At 42.2% G+C, this 22,220-nt stretch overlaps 1 protein-coding gene and 1 pseudogene across 3 annotated transcripts in view; both read right to left on the reverse strand.

The window, feature by feature from the left end:
- Positions 1–22,220, reverse strand: part of PRKG1 (protein kinase cGMP-dependent 1) — a 1,148,292-nt gene that overhangs the window by 210,391 nt on the left and 915,681 nt on the right. The gene's annotated exons all lie outside the window — the stretch shown is intronic.
- LOC132573423 (epsin-2-like) lies at positions 1,705–22,086 on the reverse strand (annotated as a pseudogene).

The following is a 22,220-nucleotide window of genomic DNA, read 5'->3' on the forward strand; positions in this document are numbered from 1 at the left end:
TCTTCCATAACTATGATCTCCCTCTAGGGTTGCCAGTTCTGGGTTGGGAGATACAGTGAGATTTGGGGGTGAAGCCTGGTGAGGTCAGGGTTTGGGGCAGGGAGGGACCTCAGCAGGGTACAATGCCATACAGTCCACCCTCCAAAGTAACCAGTTTCTCCAGAAGAACTGATCTCTGTAGTCTGAAGAGCAACTGTAAAAATGGGAGGTCCCCAGGCTCCACCTGGAGGTTGGCAACCCTCCCTCCAGTGCATCTCACTTGTATCCAGCTTGAAAGGTCTGGGATTGTCAGTTGCTAGTCTTTAGATAAAACTCATGCCTGATAAATTAAAGAGGCAAAAAAGTATGGGGCAAATGCAAGAAAATGCAACAATATATTTCATAATTTTTTGCCTTTGCTTTTTCTACATATTGCCTTTCCTGACATTCTAACTTTGCTTTGACAAATTACACAATTATAGTGTGTATTGCATCAAAGTTCTAAACTTTCATAGAACCATATAGATTCATAATACGCCATGGGTTTATAAAGGGCATGGCATTTGGGAAACAATCTTTTTTTCTTCTTCTTCTTGCACTTTATGCTGCTTGCTTGTCTACCCCGGTTGTCTCACAGAAATCAATATAAGATATTCACAGAAATTACTCTATAATCTTTCTTTAAAACACATCCCTTCTGGCATAGTTAGATGAAACAAGAAGCTCTACCTTATTGCATGGATACGTGCCTATCTCATTAGGAACAGGGTTTTAAATTGCTTCAAGAGGAAATTGCAAAATAATTTTTAATTCTGCTGTTCCTCACAGAAAGCAACCTACGCTTGTCACAAGGGCTTAAGGGAAAATACTTTCTTCCCAATTTCTCCATGATGAATAATGTTTAAATTTATTTTGTTCACTAAATCCTAAGCTTAATGCTGATATGAACTAGCCACTAATTATTAAAGATGCAGCAAGACGCTCTAAAGCTATCATTTCCCAGAAAACATACAGCATCATGACTAAGCAGTGACCATGTGCCGTGAGATCTTTTTGCCAGTGCTAGTACAGACAGTTAAACTTTGATGAATGGTAGGCATAGCTGGCCTGTCTCTGAGACACAGAAAGCTATGCAATAAGCACCAGTGCTGCTTGCAGCTGTTTGAAGCAGTTAGAGTTAAAAGGTGCTGTGAATTCTGTGGAGAAGGCTGCTCAATGGAGCACTAGGAACAAAAATTGTGGTGACGGGGGGGGGGGGGGGGGAGGGAATAGCACCACCCAATACACTAGGGATTCCCACAACCTCTGTTAACACAGAGACTTGGGAAATTCATAGACTGCCATATAACATCAGCTTCTGGAATCCGTGCCCCCAGTGCTCCCAGTCTGTACAGTTTGATACTTAAATCACTCAAATGCTTGCCCAACAGATTTGCAATTTAGGGGACAGGGGTTGTAAAACTGCACATGCATGAAAACACTTCCAGTCCACCCACAGTGGTATTAGTCAATGTTGCAAAGGGCTACTTTGACAAACACAGAACTGTGGGGTGTTGTTAAAACACAGTGTTCGTTTATGAATGATTTATATGGCTTGCGAGTGATTAAACTGTCTGTCTAAACAACTGACTGCTGAGCAGCAGGGGTGGCGGGGTGGAAATACAACTTCTTCAGGCTATGTGAGAATGTGCATGCACAAAAAGCCTATTGTTCTGGGCTGTACCATCAGGAAGGAATAGTCGAAGCAACCTGTTTTAGACACCTGAAGGCAGTTGAAGAGTTGAAGTTGGAAGACTCATCTTTAACCATCCTGCTGTATTTGCTGGAGAGGTCAAAGGATTTTCCCCTGAAAATGGAAATGGGCTTGTTCACAGAGGCAAGGGTTTGCAGAATCATTGGCTACCACAGAAGGAGGCTGTGAGGAAGCCCAGGGATCTACATTCTTTGAGAGGGGCTGAGGAGCAGGCAAGGCTGTGGGGGACCCCCAGGGGTCAATGGAGGCAGTTGGCTTGGAACTGAAAGATTGCCAGGGGTCTGAGGTGGCATTGCTAGCTGCAGGGCACCCTCCCTGCCCCCAGTGGTCTGTTTGGTCTGCTGCCATTAGAGGCCCCTAGAGCTCCAATTTCTGGGGAGCTGTGGCCAAAGAGAGTGCTCATCAGATCCAACAGTCATGTGCTCTTTCTTTTTTGGGATTTTTTACTGTATCTTTGCAACTTTCCTCCAAAGCCATCTGCAATCTCAGACTGCAATTGTGTTGAAGGCATTCCTCCTGCTCTGCAACCTCTCTGTTCATATCCAGGGCAAGCTGCTACTCGAGTTCTTCCTCCCTATGTGTCTGCAAGGCCATACCTGCACCAGTTCAGAAGGTACTTGAGGTGATGTGGACTTGTGATAAGAAGCCAGCAAGCCTCTAGATTTGCAGTATTCTTGCCTTGAGTAGGTGGTGGACAAGTTAGGCTGGCTGGAGCCTCTGCCGAAGGTGATCTGGTTATTCCCAAGCCTGGTGACCACCTGGGCCATTCACTCTTTGGTTTTCAGGGCTTAAGAAGAAGAAGAATTGCAGATTTATACCCCGTCCTTCTCTCTGAATCAGAGACTCAGAGAGGTTTACAATCTCCTTTATCTTCTCCCCCACAACAGACACCCTGTGAGGTGGGTGGGACAGAGGGCTCTCACAACTGCTGCCCTTTCAAGGGCAACCTCTGCCAGAGCTATGGCTAACCCAAGGCCATTCCAGCAGGTGCAAGTGGGGGAGTGGGGAATCAAACCTTGTTCTCCCAGATAAGAGTCCACGAACTTAACCACTACAACACTACACCAAATTGGCTCTCCCGTTCCTACCTTCAGGAGGGATTCCAGCTGCTTGGACTTCTTCTGCACATTGATGCCCTAGTCCTTGCTGTTGATGTACAGAAAATCCTTCAGAGTCTGGATGGCAAAGACACTCTCTTTGCACTGCTGGGCCAACCACTTTGACCCAGACTTGATCAGGTCACCAACAGGGTTAAGGTCTTGTACTTATGCCTCCAGTTTTTGCTGTAGTCATTGAGCTGTTTCCAAATCATGCTCATGATTTCAGAGAAAGCCACTACATTGTACATCAGGTTGGCTATTTTGGTCATCAAGGTGCTGGAAGGGTCTCACGGGTCACTAGAAGTTGCTTCCTGGACTTTTTGGTCTCACAATAATTGTTCGTGGTGTTTTTCATCTGCTGCCTGATGGGTGAAGTTGTTATGTTTCTCTCCTTCTACACCAAAGCAAAGTCCAAACAACAAAACAAACCCACAAACAATGCCCTAAGGAATGGTCACCGTTCTTCCCCATTGCAAGCCCCTTGGATTTAAAGCCACTGTACATGCAGCCAACTTGGGAGTGTTCTGCTAAAGTCATTTCCTCACCCCATGCAAGGAACAGAAGAAACTGGAAATCCTGACCCACTTCTGCTCTGGCAGCCAAGGCTGAGGCGCTGGCCTCAGCAGTGTCACACCTGCCTCCAACTACTACCTTTGACACTCAATGTCCTCCTGTCTGCCAACATGGCAGCTGAGGGAAGGGGAGGGGAAGAGAGGTGCCCCAAGCAACCTGCTGAACAGCCATAAACAGATCAACAAACTGATAAACAGCCCATCCTCCAAAGTCAGTTTCCTATTTACAACAGGTGAATAGGACATGAGCCAAACTGAGAGTGTTTGGGCACCTTTAGTTACAGTGTCTCTCATGCCAGCCTGAATCAAAATGTCTCGGGCTTGTAGTTTTCATGATGAGGTGCTGCCATTATTCACAGCAATTCTGGATACTGTTGTATGGCTTGAAGGCTGGAACATACCTGGAATACAGGTATGCCTGGATTTTGGTGGAACCAAAGTGGTTGGAGCTGTTCAGAACCAACAGCACAATACAGCATGGGTTTGTGAACTGCACACTAAGCACACCATAGGCTTGAACAGGTTTGATATCTTTCAAATCAGATGCCACTGTTGTGTGTACAGTATTACCAGGCCTTGGATTCAACAGGAGCTCACAGGAGCACAGCTCCTGAACCTTTCTGAGGGTTCCTCCTCTTCCTCCCCACCTACCTACCTTGTCCATTGAATAGTAGGTGCAGCTGCATAACAATCCCTGGATTAGCAGAGTGGCAGCCAGCCAGCCACCAGGAGCTTTGCCACACCCCCAGCAACCCTCATTAACCCTTGGAGAAGCCCATGGCACCCTTTCTCCCACGGCACCTTTTCTTATATGGATTTGGGGTGGCTGGTGGTTTGCTGGCCTTTTGACTGGGGGGGGGTGCCCCAGGAGAACCCCAGGCAAGTGAGGCCTGCTTAGGCTGGCTGGAGCTCCAGCTGAATCTCCAGCCAGTCCAAGCAGGCCTTGCTCACCCAGAGGGTCTCCTTTCTTGCATCGAGTTGCTTTCTGCTGGGGGAATACGCTAATGAGTTATGCTAATTAGCTCCACCACATATTTTTCTACAAAATGACCTCTGAGTATTATGTGCTATCTGGGATAACAAATGAAGGAATACATGTAATAACATTAAGCATGTATACCTTTGAAAACTTTGGGATGAACAGGTATCAACATCCCTCCACTTATTAATACTTAATTTTCCCAATCTAAAGCACTGGACAGTCTACGGAGTGGCTTCAGGAGTGGCCACCCTAGTCTGCACTTCCTTTGCTCTCTAGCTAAAACCAGTCAAAAATTCATGGAGTTTCTTTAACAAGTTGGTGCCTCCTTTTAAATTAATGAGAGGAACAGTTTCAAGTGCCCTGTAATCCAAAACATGACAAACTTTGTACAGACAACACAGAGGGTCAGTGGTACCCTCTAGCCCCTACCATTGCCACCCCTTTTCAGCCTAATGTTGCACAAAAACATTGTATGTGCATACAAAAACATAGGCTTCCTCATGATCAAGGAAACTGCTCTATGAGAGTTCCTGATCATTGGAAGAATACATGTAAAGATCAGGACTTGCACATATCAACCCCCTCACAATTATGTGACTTTGTTGTTGCTGTTCAGTCACACAGTCGAGTCCAGCTCTTTGTGACCCCATGGACAAAGTCACACCAGGCCATCCTGTCTTCTACCATCCTCCAAAGTCTGATCAAATTTGTGTTAATTACATCAGTAACTCTGTCCAGCCATCTCATCTTTTGCCGTCCCCTTCTTCTTTTGCCTTTTGTCTTTCCCAGCATCAGGACCTTCTCCAGGGAGTGCTCCCTTCTCATTTGGTGGCCAAAGTATTTGAGCTTCAGCTTCAGCATCTGACCTTCCAGGGAACAGTCAGGGTTGATTTCCCTTAGAACTGACTGATTGGATCTTCTTGCAGTCCAAGGGACTCTCAAGATTCTTCTCCAGCACCACAGCTTGAAAGCATCTATTCTTCTGTGCTCAGCCTTCCTTATGGTCCAACTCTCACAGCCATACATTACTACTGGGAATACCATCACTTTGACTATATGGACTTTTGTTGACAGGGTGATGTCTCTACTTTTTATTATACTGCCCAGGTTCGCCATAGCTGTCCTCCCAAGGAGCAGACATCTTTTAATATGACTTTGCATGTATACAATTATGTCTTGCATACATAATAATTTTTGAATATACAGCACTATATCCTATGTTGACATGAACAGGGAAGTCCTTGGGAGTTCCATAAGTGATTCAGAGCTCCAACAGCCATAAACGATTGGCCAGTCAGATCAAGAGCTTACAACATTATAGCAAGTGCAATTGGAAACATATTGCAAGCACTGGAGATTCACATGAAAGATTCTCTATAGAATGACATTAGGAGTAGCCTGCTTTTGTCTGTACATCTACCTGTTAGTTTTGTTCTCTTCTAAAAATAATGGTTAGAACCCGTTTTGCTGAAATATCCATGTTACTTTCACTTCAGGTTTTTTACTGACTTTGAACTTCACCTTCTAAAAATGCTCAGCTTACATATTATAAAGGAGCAGGCAACTTTAATACCCTTTTCTTGAAAGAGGCATAAACTATCCATGCATGTTAAACAGAACTATAATTTGTCTCCTGATAGATTTTTGCCAAGGGATCTAGGCTTTTAAAAAAATCAAGCAGTCAATTAAAAAATTGGTATTTTTTTTTCCTTTTACATAGAAAGCAGGTTTTATTCACAGAATTTTTATTAACATGATTGTTTCCTTTGAGTATCTAATGCATTTTCATTATTTTGTATTTTATTGTAAACATGTTTTTTTGAAATGCAAAGTGGCAATTTAAAATTCAGTGCAGAAGGCAGACGACTGATAAGGCACAAAAGATTCTCGTTTCAGTGTTCACTGATCTTCCAGCTCCAGTATATATTATATTCATTTCCTCATTACTCTTAGTGCATATTTGCTAATGTTGTTTGACTGAAATGGATGTTGTGGTTCAAACTTTATTGTAAAGGAAACCTACACAAAAGTACACAGGCAAATGTGTACTTTGAAAACTTTGAAGTTGCTGAAAAATAATCCTTTTCTTGTTCTTGCATTAGTTAAATCCAACAGAGTTGCTTGGGTCTTTTTCAGTGACTTAACAGAATGGGACCTTTGAAAAGAGGTTCACTCAAGTAATTTTTTCCTTAATAAATCCACTTTTCCCACTTGAAAGACAGGATAAAAATTCTAATTGTGAGGACCTCACTCCCTTCTCCTGCCAAGACTCCCTTGGTTAATGGGCTTCTACTTTTATTTTAGACTTAGGTGTTTCAATAGGCACCTCCTTTTAGAGCTTAAATACCAGATGATCTGAAACTTGGGGAGTTTCGTAAAGGTATCTGGGTAGTGCCATGACACTAGAAAACCCCAGGGAAGGAGAGAAAGGGTGTGCAGATATTCCAAACTGATTAAGTGCAATCTCCCCTCAGCTCAGAGTTTTCAATTACAAAAGACTTTTCAACACTTGAATATCCTGCCAACCCAAGGGGTGCACGCCCAACCCAAGGAAGTTGCTATTACATTAAACAATGCCCTGTTCCTCTTTTTTTCCTTTCACTCAGTCAAGAAGGGCACTAAAGCCATTAATTTACACTCCATCCTGTTTCCTGAACTATCTTGACTCACCCAAATGTTTGTGTCAATGCAGATTTGGCTCACAGTCTAATCAAGGTATTTTCCCCACTTCTTCCTGCTATATTTTGAAAGCAGTTACCTTGAAACTGCTCAGTCAAATTCAAGCTGCATATCTTGGACCAATCACGTTAATGAGAAAGTGGGCTCCCATGTCTAGCTATGAGGCCCTGCCCCATAAAAATACCATCCCAACTCAGTAGAAAGTGTGCCAGGTTCTCCCACTACCTGAACACTCCTGCAACTGCTTTGCAGGCTCCTTTGTTGTTATTTTGCTCCTTGGACCATAGCTTCATTTGCCCTTAGACCTCACCAGACCTCAAGTCCAAGATTTCAGGTCATACATTCCTTCTCTGAAACTCCCCAATTCCCTCCCTCCCACCTTTTAGGAATGGGCCCTCTTGTTGGTTTCTATTGTCAAAAGGATTAAATTAACACAAACAGATGAGAACAGATATGATCCACTTTTTTCTCACAACCCAGTATAAAAGTAAGCATTCACACACTGCACAGGCCTTGAATTTAGCAGGAGCTCACAGGAGCATAGCTCCTGAACCTTTCTGACATCCCCCCACCTATCTTGTCCACTGAATAGTAGGTGCAGCTGCATAATAATTCTGGAATGAGCTCCACCACCAATTTTTCTACAAAATGCCCCCAGAGTATGCATAAGTGTTTTGATTTCAGTAAGCTTAAGAGCTTTTAACTACACAGCATTATGCTATCCAAGGGTTATTCTGAGACTTGCTGTTCATCTGTATCTGATTTCTCTTTCAGTTACCCTGCTTATCCTTTTGTCCTGAAGAAACCTTTAGCGCAAAGTGTATGTTTGCAAGCAGATGGTTCGTATCCCCAACATCCCCAAGCTTATCACATGCCAGCATTATAGTGAATATAAATTGCAGGGCTATTCAGACTACGAATCTGCAAAATACTGAAACATGATCTTGCCAAAAAGCTAAGCGCTTCTACGTCACACTGATTTCACTGAGGAAGTTATGAATTTTACATGCCATAATAAATCTAGCTAATGTTAAGTGGGAAAATCATAAGCGGAATTGCTTGTGATGAATGATTCAGACAATCCATTCTCTATGTGTACATTACAGTTCAGACTTGAGGAAACGTCCTCCTCCATGAGTATGAAAGACATATGAAGCAACAATCAATCATCCATATCCCCCCCCCTTTTTTTATAACGTGCTTTCAGCATGTGCTTAACTCTCTCTGGAAATTAATAAGATACATAAGCGTTTAACCTGAGATGAAATATTATTCTGCATGCTAAGTATGTAATAAACTTTCCAACTGAAATAAACTAGTTGTACAAATGTTGTAATCTTTGCTGGAGCATTCCCTTGAACTCAAACTAATCTATATCCATTCTGTCAATAATACAAATACCTTTTTAAATTTTTTTTTTTTTGCCATTTACTAGGATGCCTATTCAAACTTTCAAAGACAAAGATTTCTATGTAAAAACAATCAAAACGTTTAATATAGCATTCTGGGTGTCAGATTTTAATAAGCAATTTCAAATAGACTCAATTTCAAAGCTTCATTAATATTCCATGGATTATTGCTCCCCAATTTCCCAAGTTACATACAGCAAAATTTAACTGAACACTTACCTGGGAAAAAAGTTCTGCCAATATAAATGTGGATTTCCACAAGGTGTTTAGAATGAAAATGGGAGACAATATTTAAACTCAGAATAAACTTAAGTACTCAAATCTTGCTGCCATACAATTGCTTTCCCCAAAAGAATAGGATCTTTTACTAGAAGTCAGTTTTATATAGGAAACTGGATTTACAGAATCATCTCCATTTATGTTTTAAAAGTGTGCAGTTGTTGTCATTTAATGTATCCCTTTAACAGATCTATGCAATTTTCCACTGGGCAATATAAGAGAAACCAGTGGAATAGATTCTGAGTCCAGTGGCACTTTTAAGATCAACAGAGGTTTATTCAAGATATGCACACAAAATCTCATACAGAGCAGAGAAAGTCTTGAGAGAGCTTTATGCTGAGGAGAGATTCAGTCAGATTTAACACAGACAGGAGAACGGAAAGTTTCAAAGGGTTGTAGTGTTGCTCGGCTGCATATATATGCATGTGTGCATGTGCTTAAGACTTTCTATCCATGTCTTTTCAGTGATTGAAATCAGACTTCTGAAGCTTCACAGAAAGAAAGAAAAAGTATAAAATGTGTACCTCTCTTTTTCTTGTTGAGCTCATTGCAGCCCAGATGGACAACTGACATAATCAGAGAGGGATGGGAAGAAAGCATTAAATGCTCCCTCCCCCCCCCCCCCCACAAAACAGCTGCACAGGGTTGTTAATGATTTCTTCCTTTAAAGAGAGAAATCTTATTTGTGGGTATCTCATATCATAGTGGATTTCACCTGAATTTAAAGAGAACTAGAATAGCATTAGGATTTACACAGACTGGGGTTCTTTTTCTGCACTGAGTTCTTGGCAGTTTGAAGATTTCCCCTCTCCCAGCCCTATGTTCAAGTGAAAATTTCAAATGCCACTAGAAACTTAAAACTTCCTAGTTCCTACCATCTGCCTCTAAGATGGGAAAGCTGATTCAAAGGAATTATTAATAGTTTACAATATATATATATATCCCCCCACCGCCATTCTGTGCTCAGCAGGGCCACCATGGTGGCTCCTGTTTGTATACTACTTTGTGTTCTTGGGACTGTGTCTGTAAGGCACAGAGGCAGACATTTTGAAATCATGCATCTAAGCATGTCACTGGCATATTATAGGCAGTGTTGAAGAACAAGGGTGGCAGAGGGTAAAACAGAGGCAAACATCACAACTGGCAACCGCAAGATAAAGCAAATGATTTACTTCCATGTGCTGATGAGGGAGGGCAAGAATGGAGGCCCTGCCCATAACAACAGGTGATAAATGTGTATGGGCAGGAATCAAGGATAAAAACAGACAAGATACAAGAAATCTGTGGGGAGAATGAAACTCAGATATCTTGATATCAATGATATTTAGAAGCAAGTATGAAGAACCTCAATTTGAGGAGTTAATGCTTTTTGCCCTGTAACTGTTTCCTTGATAGAAATCACACACACACACATCCCTGACTACAATTGGCCTCAGCAGGTAAAGGTCACAGGTGATGAATTCATGTGCCCCCCCCAAAAAAAGGGGGGGAAGAGGTTGTGAGTTTGTTTTAAACAACAGACGATGCAAGTTAAGAAAGCTGAGCCCTAACCTCTCCTATGGGCTTTTTTGCACTCTTATTTTTGTTGCTTGTGTGCCTGTATTGTATTTTTTTTTCTTTTCTGCAAGTGTTTTTCTGCCTCCAGTGGTCACTTTGATATTGTATCCCTGTATTTCTGGTTTGTTTCCCTGGAAATTTAAGCAAAGGGAAATAAGCCAGAGATACAGCAATGAACTATCAAAGCAAACACTTAACAGAGCAAAATATGTGTGGAAAAGAATTAAAAAATGATGCAATACAGGCTCACAAGCAATGAAAATAAGAATGTGGAAAAGCCCTGGGCCTTACTTTGCTGCATTCTGAAGTTCAATGCATTTCTTTCAGCACAGCTCACTTCAAGTATTGATTGGGAGAAAAAAATACCTTAGCACTGAAGCTGGGTGAGGATAGGAATGGAAAGGATTAAGAATTAATTGCCCTTATTAATGTTCTCCATTAAAAAAAACAAACAGAGTCCCTCATTCCCTATTGTAGTTAGAATGAATGGACTGTTTGCTTTGAGGGGGCTGGCTGACAAATGCAACCTTGCAAGGGAGAGATGTAATTGCTTATAAAATTTGATTCCACCCCCCCTCCCCACAACTGCCTGAAACTTGGCACAGAGGGGACTTTACTTAAGAAGTAAAGTAACTGAGAATAGGATGGATCCAGGTGGGTTGGTCTGAAGCAGCAGAACAAAATGTGAGTCCAGTGGCATCATTAAGACCAACAAAGTTTAATTCAGTGATGGAGAGACTTGGAAGAATGACTTTCCCACTGAAATAAAAATAATTAAAATGAATGCATTTAGTAAAAATAAGAAGGATTTTTTTTAAAGTAGAAGTAAAACAAACTCAAAGATGTGAAAGAAATTCCATTACAAAGCTTCTACCATTGTGATTTTGTGCTGTTTCCATTCCTTTCTTACACAGGGGAGCTTTTCAGTGGATTCTATTCTGTAGATCATCTGAATGAAATCAATGAACATCCAGCACAAAGTCACCTACTTTATCTTTACACTTTCAAAATTATTTCAGTGTGAAAGGCTAGGTGATAAACACTTAATTGGAAATAGCTTGTTCCTACCCTCTGCTAACTTTGCCTCATTTTCTCTCAGTCTGTGGGCAGAAAATCACATCTTTCCAAACAATCTGAGCCCATTTTGAGGTAAATTTCAAGTGTCTGAGAAAGCTGACGCAACCAATCAGTCATATATCCACCAATAATTCATCAATACCAAAATATTCATCTGAGGGATCTGACAGGAATTTTTTTTTCATTTGCACTTGCCTTACAGATGCTTTGTATCTTGAAAGCATCTGTAGCTGCAGGTCTAAAGAGTTCCCACAGGAACTTCACAGCAGCACAGACCTTTTTCCTTTTCTTTTTAATGTTGCCCAAACTCAATATAAAGTCCTAACAGCAAGTGGATTTTGAGTTCCTTCTCAAAAAAGGTCATACCAAAGAAAACTCTACAGTGCATGTTCAATTCTTTTCCGCCAGAAAAAAGCAAACTATTGTTGAAAAGAATGAATCTGAGAGGGAATATTCAGAAAAGTGAATATCACTTGTTGACAATATTCCTTTGCAAAGTGCTGAGATGCTATGCTTATTGTGAAAGTCAGACAGAATCCAGCTCCTCATCACTGCAGAGCCACAAAGACGCTATCATAGTAGGGGCCACTTTGCCTCCCCGGAAGGAGGAGGAGGCTGGTGGATCATGTGGGATGCTGGCAGCGCCATACTGTCCAGGTGCAGGGGCAGAGCCAGCAAGGTTTTAAGGCAGCTCTGCCCTGCCTCCTCCTCTTGCTCAACATGACTAGTGCTATGATGAGCTCCTTCAGTTGTGGAAGGCTGCAGCCATGTGGAGATTGATACCGGACTGCACTCAGCAGCAGCAGATGCTTGTGCCACACAGGGTGGCCTCCTTTGTAGCTGCTGCAGTGAGGTTGTCACTGCTCGCTGGGCCTGGTAGCTGCTTCTTTCCACCCCAAAACCACAGCTTGTGGGGCAGATGTGGCAGCAATGGCCCCTGTGGGAGCCAGGCAAAGAAGAGGTGGCACAGAAACAGTGGCTGGAGGTAGTTATTGCTGGCAGTGGAAGAGGGCAACAACCTTGGTAGATCAGTATGATCTTGGGGGCCCTGGGGTCAGTTCGCTGCCTCTGGTCCCCCATCCCAGAAACAAGCACATGACACTTCAAGTATTGATTGCAGCAGGGTGGCTGGGCTTGGGGAGCAGGTCAGCTTGTGCCTCAGGTGGTTGAGGAGGGTGTTGTTGTCACCTTCACAGCCACATGGGGTGACTGAGGATATTCCAGTCCATGGGGGATGGTATATAAGATGGTCCCCTCTCATAAGCAACAAGGAATAAAATATGCAAGGGGGAGTGTGGGAACATGTTCACTTTCCTATTTCAAGAGCTGGAGAAGGATAAGGAGGAAATTGAGGAGTGGGACAAGGAGAAGTTGCAAAGGCATATGATGATAGGATGTTGGCCCAATCAACAGTATGATGACAACATCTGAGCGTCAACATAATAACAGTAACAATGTCAGCAACATGTGAGTGCCAATGTAACAGTAGTAGCAATGATAAACGAATCTCCCAAGATAGGCTGACTGTCCCCGGCCCAAGAGATGCCTGTCTTGCCTCTACCAGGGCCAAGTCTTTTTTAGTTCTGGCTCCAACCTGGTGGAATCAGCTCCCTATGGAGATCCGGGCCCTACCTGGCTTGTTAGCCTTCCATAGGGCCTGTAAAAAGGAGCTGTTCCACCAGGTTTTCGGGTGAGGTGGCAGGCATCTATCCATTAGATTGGTTGGCCTCCTCTACTGTACTATCCTACTGCGCTGTATTGTCTTGCTACACCATCTTATTATATGGTCCTACTGATCCATTCTGTTGGACTGAACATTGTAATCGGTTTTTATTGTCATGTTGTCGTGGTTTTATTATTTATGTTGTACTCCACTCTGAGCCCTTTGGGGGAATGGGCGGAATATAAATAAACAAATAATAATAATGATAATAATAATAATCTTGGATGACTAGCTTATGGTTCTGTAAATGGATATATTGCTCTTTTATTATTTGCCTTGTTTTTAAACTGAATTGTTGACTTTAAAATGTTGTCAGCTGCCCTGAGCTTGGTGGGCTGAGAGGGCAATAGGGTTGTCCTTGGCACTCAGCACCAGAAGGGCCTATAGTCACGCAGGTCAACAGACTGAGGTAGGATTGCCAAATCCAACTCAGAAGATACCTGGGGACACTGAGGTGGAGCCAGGAGACTTTGGGGGTGGAGCCAGGAGACTTTCCCATTCCCTAAAATAAATAAAAATACAGCAGTGCAATTCCCTTGAATAGTCTTCATTTCCTAGTCCCCCAGCAGCTGCAATTCAAGTAAATGAAAGTGAACACACACTAATAAAGCAACCAAAATAAGCAGAGTTTGCAAGCACACACTTTTGTGATCTCACTAGGGCTTTACACACAGGAGCTGCTGTATTTCTAACCAACTTCTTCAGACTAACACAGACAAATGAAAAGAGAGAGAGGTAGATTTTTCCTCCATCCCATAAACTGGTTCCTATGCAAAGACATCTAAAATGAATCCAAAACAAGCACAGAGACTGTGCTCTCTCTTTCTCTCTCTCTCTCTCTCCCACACTTACTGGCTCTGGTTCCATTACAAAGACATCTGAAACTAAAGCAAAGGAAGCAGAGGGACTGTGTTCTCACTCTCTCTCACACACAAGTGGCTCTGCTGCTGGCCCCTCCCAATCCGACTTTCACTTCCTGCTTAAATTTAAAGGCACACACACAATTACCATGAGCTGGGAGGCCTTTGATACTATAATTGGTTTCTATCCACCTGATCCCATTTCCCTCTCTTCTTTTCCCCCTGAAGCTAAATCTATTTTTTCATAATGCTCTCTGATACAGCTTTTCATTCTGGTGTCTTTACCAAAGATCTTGACCAATGACATAATTCTATTAAGTTTTGTTCTCAAAACATCTGAAACATGGATTTTCTGAAGGTGCTGTTTAAATTATATCCCACATTGTATGCCTTATGCATTATTGCAAGAAATGGAAACCACTAATGTCTAGATAAAACAGAAACTTTTGTACCCAGAGGCATAACTATAGATAAGGGAGCCGATTTTCTTTCACTGCTTTATAGAAAAGCTTTCCGCTGAACTTTAACCAGGCTCTGAAAATGAGGACCTGTTAGAGATTCAGTTCAAAACAAGATTTCATTTCCATTGTATGGATGCAGAACTGTCAGCTTGTATCCATCCGAGCTTTTCTGTGGGTGGAATGAGCAGAAATTCAGGAGACATCTGGGGCTGCAGCAGAACTGGGGAGGCAAGAAAGTTGCATTCTGTAGACAGAAATCCTTTTGCCCACAGAAAAGCCCTCCTCTTGTTCTGCAGTAACTTCAGCCTTAAATACTGGAATTTGCTTCCATCATTCTTCTTTAACATGCTGATAGCCCTAAATATCTATTTCCCATATCACAGTCAACTATATAATTGTAGAAGCAAATATATTTCCTCTTTCTTAATGTTTAGCTGCATACAGCCAGCTATAGAGAGAGAGAAACTTTATCAAAGTTTTTCCTCCTCACTTTGCTTATACATTAAGTCACTTTACCATTCTGCTGAGGACACCAAGGCTATTGACATTCAGTTCACTTGAAGCAAAGTTAAGCAGCATTTACACATCAATGCAAATGGAGTGTTTGAAAGCATCAAGTACGCCACAGGTGCACATATGTGCACTGAGAGTGGAACTGGACCTTACACATAAATGCCAATCACTACCCATGGAGTTGTTCCCTCATTTGTTTATAAAACACAAAAGCAGATCTCGCTTATGAAAATTATGCATGCTATAGGTTCAAATGCATCTAGCCATTCACAGCCCGTTGGATTGCCCCTGCCTTCCAAAGAGAAGTAGGAAGCGGGTTCTTTCTATGTTAGTGCTGCATTTCTGGAACATTCTATTAACAAATACTTTTTTGGATCCAACACTGATATTATCCAGGTATCAGCTGAAGATTACTCTGTTTCCTTTCACTTTTGAGACATTTTTGCCTTAGTAACAACAGTTAAATGAAACAGTAAAACTGGATTGCTACCATGTGCTGTTAAAACTTATGCTTCAGTAACAATTCACATTCATTTGGATATTCGTCCAGCTGGCTATACAAAAATAATATTTTGCTGGCCTGGTCTTCGGACACTAACTTGGATAGAATTTTCTTGGCAGCTAAGGCAAAAAGGGTAACTTTGACTGATTCCTCTCTAGCAGTTGCTTCACCTTCAAGCTTCTGCTTTCCCCAGTTCAAGCGATCAGTTCCTCATCAGTTGCTGCATGGGCGTATTTTGATCCGCGGCTCCCTCCAATTTCCCTCACAGAAATTGAAGGGAACCTTGAATTCAAATATGCCCATACAGCAACTGGTGGGGAATTGATCACTTGAGCCAGAGAAAGCCGAAGCTTGGGGGTGGAGCAACTACCGGTACTAGTGAAGAATCAGTCCTTGTTGGAGAGTACTGGTTGCTCGTCAGTGAGGAGAAATAAAACTTTCTCCATTGTGGTGCTTGGGCCTAAGCTAGCCCAAGAACAGTGTCTAAGAATTTTTGCCTGGAGATGAATCAAGTGGACAGGCCAAGAAGTAATAATATAAACTTTCTATTTTTAAGGCTCAGCAAATGTATAAATGCTAATCAAATGTTGTGTATAGTGTCCTGCAAGCACGGCAGTTTGCATTGTTTGGAAAGGAACAGATGTGAAGGCTGAGCAAGGTTTGTAATAGGTAATCTTGGTCAGATAAGTGCGACCTATAATGATCCTTCTAAATTAATTTAAACCAGGGAGAGAATTAGTACACAAGTCTGGCAACTGAAATTGGATTTGCTGGATCTGAGACACAGTCTTCTTGTGGGTCTGATTGTAGCAGCTGGTAGGGGTAGTTAGGTTTTTTGATATGTTAAATTGCTACCATGAATTATGTATTTTGTTCTATACTGTTATTCAGGGGTCGTTTTGTAGAAAAATAGGTGGTGGAACTCATTAGCATAACTCATTAGCATACGCCCCCCCCAGTCAAAAGCAACCCGATGCAAGAAAAGAGAGCTCCTGGTGAGTGTGGCCTGCTTGGGCTGGCAAGAAATCCAGTCAGCCCAAGCAATCCTTGCTCATCTGCAGTTTTCCTGGGTCACCCCTCCCCCCAATCAAAAGGCTGGCAAGCCACCCACCACCCAAAATCACATAAGAAGAGAAGAAAGGGTGGTATGGGCTTCTCCAGGGGTTAATGAGGGCTGCTGGGGGTGTAGCAAAGCCACTGGTGGCTGGCTGCCTGCCTGCTCTCCTAATCTAGGGATTGTTTTGCAGCTGTAACTACTCTTCAATGAACAAGATAGGTGGGGAGGAGGAGGGGAAACCCTCTGAAAGGTTCAGGAGCTGCTCTTCTGTGATCTCCTGCTGAATCTGAGGCCTGCTGTTATTGAATATTGTAAGCAGCCTTGGACACCAATAGAAGAAAGGCAACTTACAAATATTTTAAGCAAATGAATGAACATAGCCTTGGCATCGCCTGTTATTGCCCGTATCATGCAATCACTCCAAATCTTCATTAAACATCCCCAAACCTTGACTTCAGCCCTCACCCAGCCCATTCCTTCTCAAAAGGGATCACAGACTAAGCAGTTGTATCATTCATCATATTTTATACTGTCAAGATCACAAATCCAGAAGTCTTGATAAATTGCCTAATAAATGTTACCCTCTACAGAAACTAATTGTGTTATGGAACCAGTAGCTACTGTGATTCAAATGAAAGATGGTATTAGGCTATCAAACTGTTCCCAGATCGGATACACTATGTTGATATTTAATGATAAATTCACTCAAGGACATTCTGATAGCATTAAAATGCACAATTACTCAAGCATAGCAGAGGCTGAGTGAAATGCCAATGAATTTAGTAAATTAAAACTTGTATTATCTGCCTCAACAGGTGATTTGCAATAGGTTGTATCTCTGCACATCAAATAAAGAGGAAATGAGGGAGCTTTTGACAAACAATGGAATGAGACAACTGCTTTCTTCTACTGGTAACAGAATGAGTCTCAGTTTGTACTCAGCAGAATTTCAGTCTGTACTGAAAGTTTGAGACTTGTGCAATTGCCTTCTAAAGTTTCAGTAGAGTCCATTAGGAAGTTTTTCTGCACAAGTACCTTCAGAAAATAATGAACAGCAAAGTTGCAGTGCTCAAACCAGAAACTTGGTAGATTAAGTCTGGGTTCAAAGTTGAATTATGGACAAGTGCATGCATACGTGTTAGAGCTCCTTTCAGGTGCAGAAGGGAATAGGAATGTGTACAACACTACATAAGAGAAGCCATGTTGGATCAGGCCAGTGGCCCATCCAGTCCAACATTCTGTGTCACACAGTGGCCAAAAAAACCAAGTGCCATCAGGAGGTCCACCAGTAGGGTCAGGACTACTAGAAGCCCTCTTACTGTGCCCCCCAGGCACAAAATTCAGAGCATCACTGTCCCAGACAGAGAGTTCCAACAAAGAATACAGAGCATCACTGCCCCAGACAGAGAGTTCCAACACAAATTTGTCATTAGCTAGAAGAGAAGGGGATAAGAAGTTTATAAAAACCCCACAGGCATTTCTCTTCCCTGTGGCTAGAATTAGCTGAGCCTTGTATAAACAAGAGGATCCTGTACTCCTGCCCTTTTAAGAGCTAATAGACCAGTAATCAATGTGTGGTGAACTTCATTCTCAAGTTTCTTCAGCTGCTATCCGTGATCTCAAGGAGCCTGAGTCTTAGGACATAGCCTCTTTTTCAGCAACCCACAGCTCAGATAAGAGTTAGATGCAAGTTTACAGCAACATCCTGTACATGGGACTGTTTAAAAGATTTCATTGATTTAAAACCAGCAGATTGCTTGCGGGCATGAGGTATAGAGAATATATTTCATCTCGCCAGACTTGGAAGATTTATATTGGATGTTGTTTTTCCCCCTGGGACTAATGCAAAGTGCTGGTTATCACCTGTGAGGTTTTAAATGGCTAGAAAGTTCATTTGCTCCAATATGAACCTGCCTGTCTATTAAGAACACTCTCAAGGACCCTATTGTATGTGTCCTCACCTTCAGAGGTGGAGGGTCTGAGTACCAGAGGGAAGGCAGGGAGCCTGTTGAGTTGTTACCACAGCTATCAAGTAAAACACACACACTAGGGTAGCCAACTTCCAGGTGAGGTTTGGAGTTCTCCCACTTACAACTGATCTCCAGGTGACAGAGGTTCACCTGATGAAAATGGCCACTTTGGAAGGTGGACTCCAAGGCATTATATCCCATTGAAGTCACCACCCTCCTCTGGCTCCATACCCAAAATCTATAGGTATTTCCCAGCCTGAGACTAGCAACCCTAACTAGGGCTGTCAACCCCCAGGTGGGGCCTGGAGATCTCCTGGAATTATAACTGATTTCCACACTGACACTAGTTCCCCTGGAGAAAATGGCTACTTTGGAGGATGGATTCTGTGGCATTAGACCTGCTGAACTCCCTCCTGCCCTCAAACCCCACTCCCTAAGCTCCACCCTCCCATATCTCCAGGAATTTCTCAACCCAGAGTTGGTAACCCTACCTATCATGCACAAACATAAATTGTAAGCTATACTACTGGCTTCATGGAACAATATAGTCAGGAGAACAGCTAGGCTGGAGTCCAGTAGCACCTTAAAGACCGGCAGGATTTGGGGGGTATAAGAATCAAAGCTCCCTTCTGTTGAAGGGAGCTTTGACTCTCAAAAGCTTATACCTAAAAAACCTTGCTGAATCTACTGTGAAAATCTTATCAAATCTAGATGTTCTACTGCAAACCAACATGGCTACCCTCTGAAACCATTGTCAGGAGAGAAATCTAAAAACAATAAAAAATGTGTAAGATTAAGTGGCAAAACTTTCATACATTTATTTATTTACTTTTTTATATCCCATCTTTTTTTGTCCAGTGGAAACCCATTGTTCTCTTCTCCTGTGTTTTATCCTCACAACCATCCTGCAAGGTAGGCTAGGCTCAGAGTTTCTAACTGGCCCCAGTTAGAAACTCTTCTATGCAATCTTCTATGGCAGAGTGGGGATTCAGTCCAGGGCCTTCCCAGATCCTAGATCTGAGAACTGCACTATCCTGTGGCAGCCTGGTTCACATTACAGTAGATGCATGTACACGCCTACATCTGTTTGTAAGAAAGAGGCAAAGTATATTCATTATACAAATGAAACCAGGGACTAGTACCTAGGTAAATGTGAGGTTTAAATTACACATTGATTTGTACATGCATTGAACATAACACAAGAATTACTCGACGCATGTATAAAGAAAAATCAAATGTAAACTGTACATGGACTGTACATACATGCACTGTAACTTGTGAACAGGGCTAGTATTATACAGCTTCTGATGGAGAAGGATAGAGAACATTTTCTAGGATAATGGTAGGTCCCTCAGAAAGATATAGAAATGTCAGTGAGAAAGGGATAGTTCACTTGGGTATGAAAATTTATTCTTTGCAAAAATGGATGGACATTATTTTAAGGGGTCATTTCTCTCTTTCCTCTTTCAGTTCTCACTCAAGAACATTCTCCTCCTCCAACCTTGCAATGAAATTAGCAGCTGATCCAAATTTAAATACTGTAAGGGGTGGGGGAGAAAATATCCATGCAAGCCCTCCATGATGACTTTCAAAATCCCTGTTGCTGGCACTTGGCTCTTGGTCCATGTGATAAAAACAAATATCCTTGTCTGTATTCTTGGCTCATCTATCTGTGCGATGGGAAGATCTCACTGGGTCTTGATCTGAGATCATAGCCAAGATCAGAATTTAATCTTTCCCTTTCTGCTGCTAAATAATTAACATACTTGCACATGCCAAAGGAGAAATATAAAAACCGGCAGCACCAACCAAGCCACAATGCATTTGTGCTTTTAGCACATATTGATTCCCATGCAAAGATTTTCATCTTTAAGATGTTCAGAAGAAATGGTTTTCAAGTGAACATCTTTGACTTCCTTTGCAACCCACACAACTTTGGTTAGATTTTAAACTTAGTAACATCCAAGATCTAAAGAAGCTCTAACTTTTCAAAACACATGATTTCCTACTATTCAATGTAAGTTCTCCTGCCATCACCCTTACTGCAGCTATGGGTATCAAGAAACAAAGCACACACTAGATCAGAAGCATGCAGAGGGTTAGAAAGTGTAAGGCTAATGGCCTTTCATACAGGGCATAAAATGTAAGCAGCTTCTATTACATCCTCGTATCTGGGATGATCATAGTGATCACACAAAAGGCCACTATAGCATTAATTTAAGTTACCAGTGTGTGATAATGATACAAAACACATTGTAGATATTTATCACACTGTATAAAGTAGTTATTATAATAGAAAATGTCATGCTTGAAGTGACACAGCAAAAGGACAGAAGGGTATTCATGAGAAACTGAATCAGCACATTTTCCAGTTGTTAGATAAGGAAAGTAGATCAACTTGATGCGACAGCAAAAATTAAACTTTTCAATCAACACAGCTTCCCACCCTCTGTGAAAAGAAGGCTGGAAGACTTCATTCCTTTCAGAGAAATGAATAAAAGAAAAAAAGAAACACAATTGCTTGTTGTTTGTGCACTTGGCCCTCAGATCAGGGCCTGTTGGTGTGGGTAGCGTTTCAAAACTTTTGCAAGTTTTCATAGCAAAAATAATGATGCTTCTACTATACCAGCCAACTTTCTAAAAGCCACAGTTAAGAACATGAAAACATATAAGAAGCCATGTTGGATCAGGCCAAGGGCCCATCCAGTCCAACACTCTGGGGTTGGATCCTGCCACACGCAACAGGACTATAAGATCAAGTGTTGATCTTTCATTTGTAATCAGTTGGTACAAAAATCAAAAGACTATTTGATGCAAAGTTTACAGTTCAACTGAAAAGTGTGGTATGATTTGATCAAAGAAGGTCAATATCAGGGGAGGCTAAAGTGTACCTTGTGTTATGTCCTGTGTAGTAGAAATGGAAAGAGCTACTTGCAATGACTTTCCTGTGTTTCCATTCACACAAGAACTCTTGCATAAGTAGAAATGTTCCATGGGGTCTAACCATGTTTCTTCTCAAGACACAGCTACCAAATTACTGATACTTATGTGTTACATCAGCTAATAAAGAGAGCATACATGTGTAAGTCATGGCTTTCCCCTTTAAAATACATATGAGTTTCAGCCAAGAGGATGGGCATGAATCACCCAACTAGGGATGGGCATGAATCAAGAAAATGGAGGTTCACCCCAGTTCGTCGTTCATGGGGTTTCATGAACCACAAACTTTCATGAACCTCCCAATTAACTGAACCAGTTCATTTTGTGAAGTTCATGATGTGGTAGGCCCTCCTGGGATGCTAAAGAGAGACCAGACTTGCAGCAAGTCTCCAACTGACTCTACTCTTCCACCAAAGGGAGGATCACCCCCCCTTTTCCTTCCAACCCTTCAATCCTGGACTTCCAGGCCTCTTGGGGGTCCCCCTTTCTTGCCAGACCTCACCTGCTGGCCTCCCTCTGACTGCCCCAAGGGCAGATTTCCCAGAACTCTCACCACTTCCATCAAAGGGAGATTGTCCCTATGATGTAGACCATTTCCTGATTAAAGACCTGGTCAGTCTTTGACTGATTTCCTTACGCTGCTCTCATGCTCCTCTTCTCTCTGGGCCTCCATCACATTTCACACTATCTCCCCCGGGGCTGCAACTAGCTTCGCCTTTTTCGTGCAGCAAACAGATACTGGTTTTTAGAGGATCTTGTTTGCTGCACGAAAAAAACAGAGCAAGGGGCAGATAGTATGAAATCTGA

Source organism: Heteronotia binoei, chromosome 6 (genome assembly GCF_032191835.1).
Source record: "Heteronotia binoei isolate CCM8104 ecotype False Entrance Well chromosome 6, APGP_CSIRO_Hbin_v1, whole genome shotgun sequence".
In the NCBI taxonomy this organism is placed as follows: Eukaryota; Metazoa; Chordata; class Lepidosauria; order Squamata; family Gekkonidae; genus Heteronotia; species Heteronotia binoei.